Genomic DNA, 13,313 nt, shown 5'->3' with positions numbered 1-13,313 from the left:
AAATATGATTTTATTCAATATTGTTGGTGCCTTTCGACTAACAATGATTTCCTAATTTAACAAAGAAATTTTACAAAATAAAAAGACCTTTTACATGAAGCGTCGTGAAAGGGACAGTTTTTTACTGTTTAATGCATTCAATAATAATATTATATCGATGATATATTATATCTTCAATGATCTAACGTTGTCTACCTCATGAGTCACAGTTTTAAAAACCAACGAGCTTCGCCGAACTATAATGAATGTGACCTTTCATCCGGAACCCCGTTCAAACCTGTAGGTACATTATATAGTATGTACCAGTGGCGAAGATTCCATACTAGACGATTATTTAAAGCCTACCTTCTTAAGAAAAATATTTTTAAATTTTATATTTACATATTAAATAATACTATGATCACATACCTAATAATATATTAAATATGCCCAACGACATCTACCGTATAATTGTCGTAATAATTTTACATTATTTTCACCTATTTCAATAAGCACCATTTATGCCATGTTTCGAAGGTTTAAAAAAAATAGGCGACATCTCGTTTCGCTTCATATATTGTATGGATTATGTTCGCGTGAATCGAATGTTTTTTTTTATATGAAGTTTGTTTTTCATAATTTCAAGATGTCTGCGGCGGCCCATACAAATCGGTAAGCTATTTAAGGAGCGCTTACATATTACATAAGTGCACATTTATTCAAAATAATTAATAAAATAATTAAAAAAATAATTTCTATGGGATTCAATCACATATAAATCTTGATTGTTGTTAAAAATATAAAATAATTTATCTAGTGATTTTGGTTATCAGTTAGTTCATTCATAGACTAAGGCAATTTATTCAGTCTGTTATGTCCAATGACATTATTAATGGACGACTCACTCAATACAGTAGCTAGCAAGTAAATTCGCGCATTCGCATGCATAGGTAGACGTCACACAATTCCATTATGCGATATCACGCATCGGGAATTTATAGCAATATGACCTTTATTGTAATGGCGTTAGAGCAGTGTTTCTAATGTCAATATTCATTTGAGCGAACCCGTTCTAACCGAACCATTCGGCAGACCCAACAAAAAGCATCAGGAATTTATAGCAATATCACCTTTATTGCAATGGCGTTAGAACAGATTATGCCATTCGGCAGACCCGACAATAAAGTGAGTGTCATTTTCTTTTCCAGATGATTCGTCCATATTATAATGTCATTGGTTATGTCAGTTGAAATCTGATATTGTATATAAGTCTGTGTTTTAAAATATAGAAGTATTTTAAAGTGTCTAGTTTTACGGGTTAAATTATAAATTGGTATCTTGAAATGTTTAGGAAAATACAGAATTCAAATTAATTGCTTAATTTTATACCATCAGTGAGCTTTTGAAATTTCATCGATTTTTGTGTACCTATTCATCAGTATCAGTGACGTCCCGTGGGGGTAGGCAGATTGAGCGTCGCTTGGGGGCGGCAGTTACTCGAAGGGTGGCAAATCGAGGAAAATTATTTTGAATATAATATAGAAATAGCTATCTTAACTTAGTTATAACGAAAATATCTTTCCATTAAAAAATTCAGCTCACTGGTTTTGTCAGGTTTGCGATATCTAGTTTACTTTCGTTGCTCTTCGACGTCCTTGGTGACCAGAAACGACACGTACAGATTTGCGAATAATTAGTCTGATATTTTGTTAGTAATGTATCCATGCAACACATTTCTTAGATATTGGACTCATGAAAGGATGATAAAAATAATGTATAAAAAATAAGGCAACATTTTGGCGCTGTCTAGGGGCGGCATTTTATTTAGGGACGTCACTGATCAGTATATAGTTCTGTCGTATTATCTTCTTATTTCCAGTAAATATATCTAACAAGTGTGCTTTCTCCACAGCCTACCTCTTTCCAAAAGTCACCCTTCGCCACTGGTATGTACCTACCTACCTACCCATACAATTTCTGTGGAAATATTCTGTTTAATAGCTCGATATTGTTGGTCGTCTACTTTCATAAAACGATTTTAAAACATTAATAATTCTGCGAGATAAAATTTGTTTTGAAACACCCGTCATTTTTTTCGTATTGGCGGGAGAAAACGTCAAACTCTCGCGCGTCTTCAATGAAGTTATAAAATAAATAAACCAACAGTTGAATAAAAATCATTCTTATCCGGAGAACTATCGTAAGCCTTATTTTGTACTCTGCCAAATTCTATTATAATAGGAAACCCACTAGAATTCAATAAGAGTTGTTAACATTTTTATTGCTGGCTAATATTTTAAAAAAATGTCAGTACCCTATGTTTCGAACAGTACATACTTCTCTAGTTGGATTTACTAATAATATGACCATAGGGAATTACTTAAAAATATAATCATTACTTCAATACTTCACCATTTGTAAGGAAAATGATACACACACTAATAAATGTTCAATGAACAATGAACAATATTTAGTACCTACTCACAAGATATTTTGGCGGTCACAATGAAATACTTCAGTTTTGAAGAGCGTGTCGCCAGTTTGCAAAAAAAACTTGTTCGATTTTTAAACAGTCATAAAGCATTTTCTTTTTTAACGTTGGGGGGTACTTACCTACCTACCTACGCCTCGGTTTTAAAGCGGACGCAGTATTTTAAAGAAATTATTGTTTATGGAAGTGAATACATTTTTTTTTATATCAATGGTTTTTCGACAAGGATTGGAAAGCAATGCGATCTTTTATAAAATGTATTATTTATTTTGCCGATCAAAACATTTTAATATTGTAAGGCAGGCATTATAATAGATTCATGATCGCGATCGACTCGGTGTAATACCTAGGTATCTACATGATCGTGGTGATCTAGATTGTATGTAATGCCTGCCTATAAGGTTAGGTAGATAATTAAGTATCTACCGGTGGCGCGCGGTTCATACATGGTGGATTAAGAGCATCCTCAGAAATACTCAGTCACAGTGCTACGTAATAATAATTGTGTGTAGGTAGCCGTGGCGAAGGGTAGAGGTAGGCTGTTGAGATCTGGCATACATAGTGCACATTAAACTTTGACAGTCATACGTAGGTATTTGTTTTTATTGAACCAAGACTACAATTTACTGATGGTGTTGGTTAGTTTTTCAAAATTAATTAAGCCCTGCCTAAACCTAAACATGATAGTTTTGGTATATTTTAGGCGATCCGACAAAATTGTGCACAGTTTTTCATTCATATTGGTACTTATTGATTTTCGTTGAATTAGAAATACATTTTTCAAATATTGTTGGTTATATTTTTTTGTAATTCTTTAAGCCCTGCCTAAACCAAATTATACTGAATAGATAAAAAATATTATTAAGTAGATATACAAATCTATAAAATATCCAAAATTGTGTATGATTTAATAGCATAATTTAAGATATTTTATAGATAGCCGAGTATTTTTGACTATTATCTATTAGGTATGGTTTGGCTTTCATAGGGTTTAGTTGAATTTTAAAAACTAACCAACGTCCGGCTCGCGTAGGTAGATCAACAATGTTTTCGTGTGAACGGACTGGACAAACTTGTACCAAAACACTACCAGTTTATTCAATTTCAATATGGTTAAATACGATTTTTAACCGTTGTGCGGTAGAGAAAAGATCCATTGTGTTAAATGGTAGACTGTCAACCGGCGATATGTCAAAAAATACGCGCGAAATATTTGACAGGTATCAAAAAATGTCTACATTGTGAAATACGTCCTACCATGAGTTGGATAACCCATAATATGTGATTTAGCCAACAAAAAAGTTATAAAAGATAACGATTCAATACCTAAGTCATTTTATAGACCTCCTCTAAAAATAAGTGTTTAGGTATGTACCTACTTGAAAGACTTAATTTCAATTCAAGGCGTAGAATAATAATAATAACGAATATGTATGTACCTAGGTTCTAATCTTTAATAAGCAATTAATGCATGATAATGAAAGTTTTTATGTAGTTTATGTAGTTAAAGTCTACGGTCGAATATGTCGTGGAGAGAAAGTGCAAGCGATGCCTTATGAGACACGCTCCACATGTCGACAAAATGGCCGCGAAAATCTCGGGAAAACTCTTAAAACGCGCGAATACTTGTAGGCTCTGTGTGGAAAAACGAAAAAAGCCAATAATCGTATGTTGTACCTAATATTTTATACTTTTATTAATAATATTAAGAAAAATGATTAGTACTTCACAGGAAGCCATCAGCAAATAATTTTTTAAAATAGCCGATATACTGGATTATTTGTTAAGTTAGGTTAAGTTTTCATTCTTGAATTCATGAATTTTACCAAAATCAGCTATGAAAATTGAATTAATGATCATATTGAATCTAATAATATGTATTGGAGACCGAATAGTATACGGTCATCTCTTTCCGATAAGAAAGCTCACAGCGAACTGTGCTACGGTGACTTAATATTTTACGTACAATGTACATGTAACCGGTTTCTCTAGGGATGCTGGGACCTGCTACCCTGAATAGATAACGATTTCAAGTTAAATTGAACAAAGATCGAGGTACCGTTTGGACGAAAACCATAATTAATCTATCACATAGATGAGTGGTACATGAGCGCCGATAGGATTTTTTGTAAGGTAGTGCATGTAAGAAAACTCATATTCTTATTCCACTAGTTGTTGGATATTTCGCATACTTTGGTGTCGCCGTTTATATATTTTGTTTAAGTTTATGTTTTGTTTTTTTTTTATGTAGAAGTTCCAATAAATAACATTGTTATATTTAAATAATATGAGTCCAATAATTATCTAAAAAAATTATGAACCAAAGGTGGTGCACTTGCACCAACTTGCACTACGCTGCCGGCGCCCATATACCCATTTATAGCAGTGCCCACTAGCATGGCCCCACATCCTGAAGCGGGCCCTTAGGCTAGGTTTTTTAGCGGCCCCCCTACTAGTATTTAGTGTATTATTAGCGATTTTTGTATTTTTAATGCATTATCTTGAATTGTGGAGTTGTCAAACATCAACACATAACAATCAAAAATTATACCACACCGTCAAGTAATTATTTGAAAAATTTATTGGCCAAAGAAGGAAAGTACTTTTTTTACTATTAGAGCAAATTTGTGATGAATGTTTATTTCGGTTATCTGGTCTACCCGCCACGCCGGGCCCTCCTTGATCCCGGGCTCCCTGGCTTAAGCCCTGTCAGCCCCCCCCCCCTTGTGGGGGCCATGCCCACAAGAGTGTGTAGTATTTGTCTGCCTTCAGTAGACACAGCACAAGGTATTGATTCTGATCAATCGATATTATTACTTTGCTTCCCGAAATACTACCCTTCTAACATCACATTTTTTCAGGTTCAATGATGCCTCTCAATTAACTCAAAATTATTAAATCGCACCCTATGTTAAGATATCATAAACCAATGACATATTAAATGGACAACTCACTTCATACCCGGCGCGCACGAGAAATTGTGCATGAAAGTCATTCACAGATGTATAGGTAGATGTCACGTCACCATATGACGTATCCGTTTCCATTATGCGATACAAGCTTCGAGAATTTATAGTAATATAACCTTTATTGTAATGGCGTATTAGTGTCATGACTCATTGCGTTAGAAACAGATTCTCGGTTACTTACGACTTCTCGGAGATTAGACGCAAGTGAACCCAGCGAATCACAGGCGACTGACTGTCCAATGGTTCCTGTCATTCAATTGCATTGAATAAACATTCATCAATATCTTAAAATGGCATTTTATAAATAATAAATAATACTAACACATGCAAAGTGATATCCCATCTTTCTTGGAGTGCTTAGTAGATTTTTTTACAACTTTTAACTAGGCACATTGGCATTTTGTAACACAATAATAACGGTGGAGTCGAAACCTGACAGACAGAAATTTTGTATGGGCAGACCCAGCGGTGTCGCCAGACCGCTTGCAAGCAGAATGTTCATTTGAGCGTAGGATACCGATATTAAAATATGAATTTCGCCATCCGGCAGACCCGACACAAAGTGAGTGTCATTTTATTTTCTAGATGCTTCGTCCATATTAATGTCATTGTCATAAACTAACAAAATAGGTAGGTAAGTAGTTTTTCCAGCCAAGCATTGTATATTATTATTATTGTCTCCATACCTATCGCGCTTATCTAGATTGCTAAGGCTTGACTCAACATCGCTCAAATACGAGTAAGCACCTAGGTATATCTATTAATTGTTCGAGAGAAACTGAGATCACAGTAAGAAAGAAGGCATTAAGATGTTTAATTAAGAGGACAAAAATTCATATTAAGACAGGGCTTGAATTCAAATTTATTCAAATTCAAATTTATTTATTTTGCATATAATGAACATAACAAATTATAAATTTAAAGCGTTCAAGACATGACATAAAATAAGTGTTATCAATTTTTATAATAAAAATACAGAGAAATGTGAGTTAATAATACAATAAGTAATAAAATAAGAAATAAAATAAGAAAAGAAATTTAAAAAAAGTAGATGGAAGCACACAGAGTGAACTTTGATAGACCCTATCTTAAAAACTTATAAAACAACGTCCACCTAAATTCACCCTCACGTAAGTGGAATGTATCAATATACGAAGCGATTTCATTAAACATGTGCCCTCCCTGTAACAACCAACAATGGAACAGAGCCCAGTTCCAGTTCATAGGCGTTATAGTAGTAGGTATAGCATTCAATAAAACAAAAAATCTAACACTTATTTTCATAAAATATACATAAAATTAGAAAAATATGTTAATATTTTCAAAAAATTAACGAGCGCACCGGATCGTATTTTTTTAAATTTAGATATTATTTTTTACAGTGGCGGGTTTAGATATGTGGAGGCCTGAGGCAGTGACTGATTTTGAGGCACCTCACTATAAAAAAAATCATAACTATCAACGTAGGTAGGTAACTCAATAATAATATCAATGTATCTCTTTCCTAGAATCACATCCTGTAACTAAAAAATATTCTTATTTAGGATGACAGTAATGACATCACTTAATAATATGATTGGATTGTTTTTTTGTATACAAGTACGTAGGTACCTATCTGTTTGAGTGGTTATGTTATAAGCCGCTTTGATGATAGTTACAGAGATTTTGTTATGATTTGGGTAATATTGAATAATTACTCGATTTGCGAGAAATACGTAGGTACCTGTTGTTTTAATAATTTTACTTATGATTTATTTTATCTGTTTTGAGGCCCCCTTCCTTTTAAATCTTCTGGTGTATCGATCGCGTTATCGGCCTCAAATAAAATCAACCCTGAGTTTTTCATGATTTTTGCAAAAATAATAATTTGTTATTGTACCCAATTGAGGCATGAGCTTTATGGCCATGCTCGCATTACTAATAAATTTTGTAACACCTGGCCCTACTGCCCCGCGATAATAGGTTTTTCCTAAATTTCCCAACAATCGGTTCAAATATTAATTTCAAAATAGGAAAACTTAAGTGTGTTGGGCTTATTTTACAACGTTTTTATAGCTCGTATTCTTATTTGTCCGGTACAAATCTTGCAAGCGATTTTTAACTAACCTCCCGACTAGATAGACATTTGAAACATTTAGAATATATCAGAACACGATGCCAATGCATTTTTTTTTTTAAATATTTTTAGCCATCTTTAAGTAGAATTGATTTCATTTTCAGTTAATTCTGTTTTGTATGAAAAGTTGTTTCGGAAAAAATCAGTAAAAAATAAAACTATTATTGGTTGCTAAGTGGGTCCTAGCAACTAAATTATTAATAATAATATATACGTGCGTTACTATGGAAATCAATATGACATTTCAGTATTATTTCTATCAATTACAATTTTTTTTGATCGTTTAAGCTAGTCAAGTCAAGTTTATATGATTCAACAGAAAATTTAAAAACGTTGTAGGTATATAAAAAGTTCTTTTTATCTTGTAATTATTTCTAATGAAATTGATAACGAAATAATATAAAAAGTCTATATCAAGATATATCGAATTAAACACAATTTAATACTGTCACACGGAGCTTGGCACGCACGAAGTAAAACAGACATATGAATAATTAACCCAACCGCATGACCTTACATTTGCATTAACTGGACAAACAAAAACACTCTCAATTATTTTAAAAAAATAAGCAGTGTGTTTTTAATGAAATTGAATTCAAATATTACCAATTGTCAACTAAATAATTATTTTTTATACTTATTCTATCTTTTGCCCTATATTCAACGATTGAGTGTAGCTTACTTTCGAAGGCCCTAGGCACTTTTACTTTTTGATGTTTGATCTGATATTTCTACTTAAAATTTTTCGGCGTGATGGAAAATCGAGACTGTATAAATTTTTCCTGCAGTTCGTGATGTTAATAATATTATAAACTACAGATCACAGTTGTACGACAATATACTGTGCCATATTATTGGATATTGGTATAGGTACAAAGTAGATATTCAAAAATTAATGTATTCCATTTGGTTACATGTAAGTTATACGAATGCAGTTTATCGTGGGACACTTATTCGTGCGCCGCAGTACGTGAAACATGAGTTCGTGTAACATTTTATCAAATGACGAGTTCTTCGTTGAAAATTTCACCGTGAAATAAATTTGTACGTATCTTACAAAATGCGACGATAGTTTGCAAATAGTACTGTTCCAATTAGATTAACCATAACCTAACCTAACCTAACATAGTAAAGACTTCTCAACATGTTGTAGCATACGTACAAATGTATTCCACGGTGAAATGTTCAACGAAGAACTAGTCATTTGATTAAATGTTACACGAACTCATGTTTCACGTAATGCGGCGCACGAATAAGTTTCCTGCGGTGAACTGTTTACGTACAAATTTCTGGATACGATTCCATTTGTAGCTCACAGTTTTAACTTGGTTAAATTAACTGCAATGTCGTATTGTTTAGTACCGATTTGTTTTTTGAATGTGCAATTTATTAATCAACAGAGATTCTTTTTTTTTTTAACCATGTCTGATCCTAATGGAATCATAATACAGAGTAGAGGTTTGCATTACCATATTTTTTTTACGAGGAATGGATGTTACCAACTTGCTAAACCTATTAGAAATTTTTATTTGATTAAAATGCAAATGTGTACCTATTGGCCAGATCCAGGATTCGAGCCTGGGACCCAGAACATTATAAGCCGACGCGTAAGCCCTTCGGCCCTCGTCGCCATCATATACAGAGATGATACCTGTAAATTACTAAAAAACTTAAAAGAAAATTCGGTTCGAAAACATAACTTCAATTTACACATGAAAAATCTGTTAATACCATTGATGTAAAATTATCAATGGTTAATACAAACTTCCATCCTGTCGAGGTCCATATTCAAATCAAATAAAAACAAATTTATTTATTTTACATAATGAACATAACAAATTATAAATTCAAAGCGTTCACGACATGACATAGAATAAGTGTTGACAATTTTTTAAATAAAAATACATAGAAATGTGAGTTAATAGTACAATAAGTAATAAAATAAGAAATAAAATCAAAAAAAACTAAAATAAATGTAGATGGAAGCACACAGATTGATCTATTAATAGACCCTATCTTAAAAACATATAAAACAACGTCTACCTAAATTCACCCTCACGTAAGTGAAATATATCAATATCCGAAGCGATTTCATTAAACATGGTTATTGCCCTCCCAATTGGCATTATTCTATTAGTATCAGATATACTATAAAAAAAACTAATAGTACCTAGGTATCTATTTATTAATATGGGTGATAAAATGAATGATTTACCAAGTTAACTAAACTAAGCAGTTATTTAGTTGGATCGATTCTTAAAAGAGGAAGTGACGTCACAATAAATGAAATAAAATTGCGCATTGAACCTCATCACACAGGATGGCATCATAATGAGCGACCCTCAGTCCGCCGCCTTGGCTTCCTTGGCTCGCTTTTGCCGTGCATCCGCTCCTTTGACTCCGTATCCGTTCCTCAATTTGCTGCTTAATGCCTGTCTTGACGGTGGATTGTAGAAAGAGCATCACAGTCTTTGGATAGTAATTGGAAATTGATTACAGTAAAGTTGTAATTACTTTGGTCGATTACTAATTAACAAGAAATTTGCCACCTCCACGAGAGGCGAAGGTAGCTATGTGTAGAAGGTAACACTGATGATGATAAATAATATTTAAAAAAATTATAAAATAAAATTAGCTTATATATTGAATATATTTAAAAACTAAAAATTAAAAATCGAGTCACATTGATTTTTTCTCACATTATTTAAGTTGTCTATCGACAACTAACATTTAGATTTCCATTCACTTATCTCTGTGACATATTCAAAGTATCAGTACATAGGTGCATATTATAAAGAGTGCAGTTTTAAATTCAAAGTGTTTTCCAGTGGCGAAACTATATACCAGTGGCGAAGGGTGGAGGTAGGCTGTTAAGATCCGATATAAATATTGCACACAAAACTTTGTCAGTCAAACGTATTTGTTTTCATTGAACTAAGACTATAGTGTGTAGATAGTGTTTGTTAGTGTTTTAAAATTTAATTAAACCCTGCCTAATCCAATCCATAGTAGATAATAGTCAAAAAAATGTTCATTTATCTATAAAAAATCTAAAATTATGCCATTTAGCCATACATAATTTTAGATATTTTACATATAGAAGAATATTTTTTATCGATTATGGTTTGACATTCATAGGCAGAGCATAATGAATTTTAAAAAAACTGACTAACACCATCTGCAATATGTATTCTTAATTCAACGAAAACAAATAAGTACCTATGACTGAAAAAGTGTGCACTATTTTTGTCGAATCGCCCATAGCATACCTAGACTATTATGGTTTGGTTTAGGCAGGGTTTAATTGAATTTGAAAATCAACCAACACCATCAGCAAATTGTATTCTTAGTGCAATGAAAACAAATAAGTATGACTGACAAAGTTTAGTGTGCATTATTTATGTCGAATCTTAACAGACTACCTCCACCCTTCGCCACTGATTAATATTATGTAGGTACATTTGCATATCACATAAAAATTTTCCAGAATTCTTTGCATAGGTAGATACGTACTTTCTTGTTCATAAATATATATTATTCAAGAATTCAAGCGACTCATTTAATTGGCTATATTATGTGAATTCATGTTAATTAAAATTATAAAGACGACACTATCGACGACGCCATCCATAGACTAACACCGCATGTGGTTTTGAACCGTGTGTCATACTAAACTTATGATTTCTGTTCATGTAAATATATTTTCACAATATATAGGTGAGCCTCTGATCGTATCCGTTTGTATACTATACACTAAACACTAATAAACTTCTTGAAAATATATTTTCACGAACAGTAATCATAAGTATAGTATGGCACACGGTTCTAAACCGCATACGGTTGTAGTCTATGGATGGCCTCTTAGGTACCTACATCCTTACTGTTAGGTATTAATTTTTGTTATATGATTTTAATTTTTGTTTGAATATTACACTAATGTAGATAACACTTCTTGAATAAGTTTGTCAATTCGCGAGGTCAAATGCCGTGATATGAAAGAACATTCAGGTAGATATCTACAGCAAATACTTTAAATAAATGAACAAGGTATGCCTACAGTTAGAGTTGGGTTTCGGGAATTTCCCGACGGGAATTCTCGAGAAATTTTCGAGATTTTCGGGAAATCCCGGATCTCGAGAATCTTTTCTCGGGATTCGGGATTTTTTATTATCAAATATTAATTGAAAAAAAATGATTTTCCATATGAAAAAAGTGGACAGAAAATACAAAACGTTCAAATACTGATCGGGGCATTTAACACAATTAAGCTAACGTCCACTCAAAATGACCACAATTTTTGCAAACGCAGCGATTGACAGTCTTTTTTCAGTTCAGTTTTTTGAAATTCCATTTTATTAATAAGTAATGTTTTTAATTATTTTTGTTTTCCTACTTCTATTTTGTTTGTCTTCTTACATAAATAAAAAAAATATCATATTTTTTGGAATCTATCTGTTTTCACACTGATTTTAGGATTTTTACAGATTTTTTTTAAATTTTCCCGATATCTCGAGAATTCCCGAGAATTCTTTTCTGGAAATCCCGAATCTCGAGATTGAGATTTTCTCGGGAAATACCCAACTCGACCTACAGTGGATTAGTAGGACAATAATTTAACCATGAATATCTGCAGATGCCATTTCTTGACATGCGCAGGAATTAGGCAATGCTAATATAATTATTGTTATGGTTAGTATTGCTTACTGTACTTACATGTAACTGAGACAACAAAAAATTTCAATCGTATTTTAGCAGTAAAACCAATACAACAATAAAATGATAGGGAAACAATTGTAACAACATTAAATTAATAAATATCCAGAGCTGACACTATAATATTGCAGCATCCCTAGCTGTAGAGTATGGGTTGCCAACCTTTTCAGCAGCCGGGCCAGATTCTAAAAATGAGAGTTCCTACCGGGCCGCACAACCATTTTTTTTATTATACAAAAAAAAAATATAATTCATATTAATAAAATAAAACAAAGAGAATCCAACATATTTATTAGATTAGATTTTTTTTAATAATAAAAAATTAACAAAATAATAAATTTTAGTGAGAAGTTTGATTTTGTATGGCAGAACTAAGTGCATCAATATCGATATCGAGTGAGGTTTTTCCTACACGCAAACAGTTTTCCAAATGCACATAAGTGATTCGTGTTCTCACTCGGGATTTGATATGCTTCATCTGACTAAAAAGCTGTTCACACGTGTAGGTTTTTCCAAATAGCGAAGTCATCATTAGAACATGTTTGTAAACTGAAGGATATTTCTCCTTGTCCAAATATGTTTTGTAAAACTCTTCCAAACCAATCTGATGGAATTTCTCCTTCAACTGTTCATCGCAACATATTTCACAATGTTCCATTTGTAAATTTCCCGGTAATAAATTCACGTCTACGGAAAATGGCGTTGCAAATGCAGCAAAAAGCACACGGTGCTTTTTAAAATCTTGAGCCAATATCGAATCTCAATTTGCAAAATTAGCACATCTAGCGGCAGCATTTGATATTATTTTTATTTTCTCACTGCTCCACGGGCCACAAGTTGACACCCAGTGGGCCGCTGGTTGGCCACCCATGCTGTAGAGTAACTGTCAATATTATTTTTAGATATTTCTAGATATCTATCGATTTTATTATAAAAGAAATAAGGTAGTAAAATGAGAAATTAATAATTTACCCATAATAATTTATTAGTCAAATATTTTATTATCTACTTCTCAGAGATTGATAGAATAGGTAACCATTATGAA

Source organism: Rhyacophila brunnea, unplaced genomic scaffold (assembly GCF_057557595.1).
Source record: "Rhyacophila brunnea isolate RB1 unplaced genomic scaffold, BYU_Rbru_1.0 scaffold_12, whole genome shotgun sequence".
NCBI classification, from domain to species: domain Eukaryota; kingdom Metazoa; phylum Arthropoda; class Insecta; order Trichoptera; family Rhyacophilidae; genus Rhyacophila; species Rhyacophila brunnea.
The sequence above is the reverse complement of the archived record's forward strand: the minus strand, read 5'-3'. Positions refer to the sequence as shown.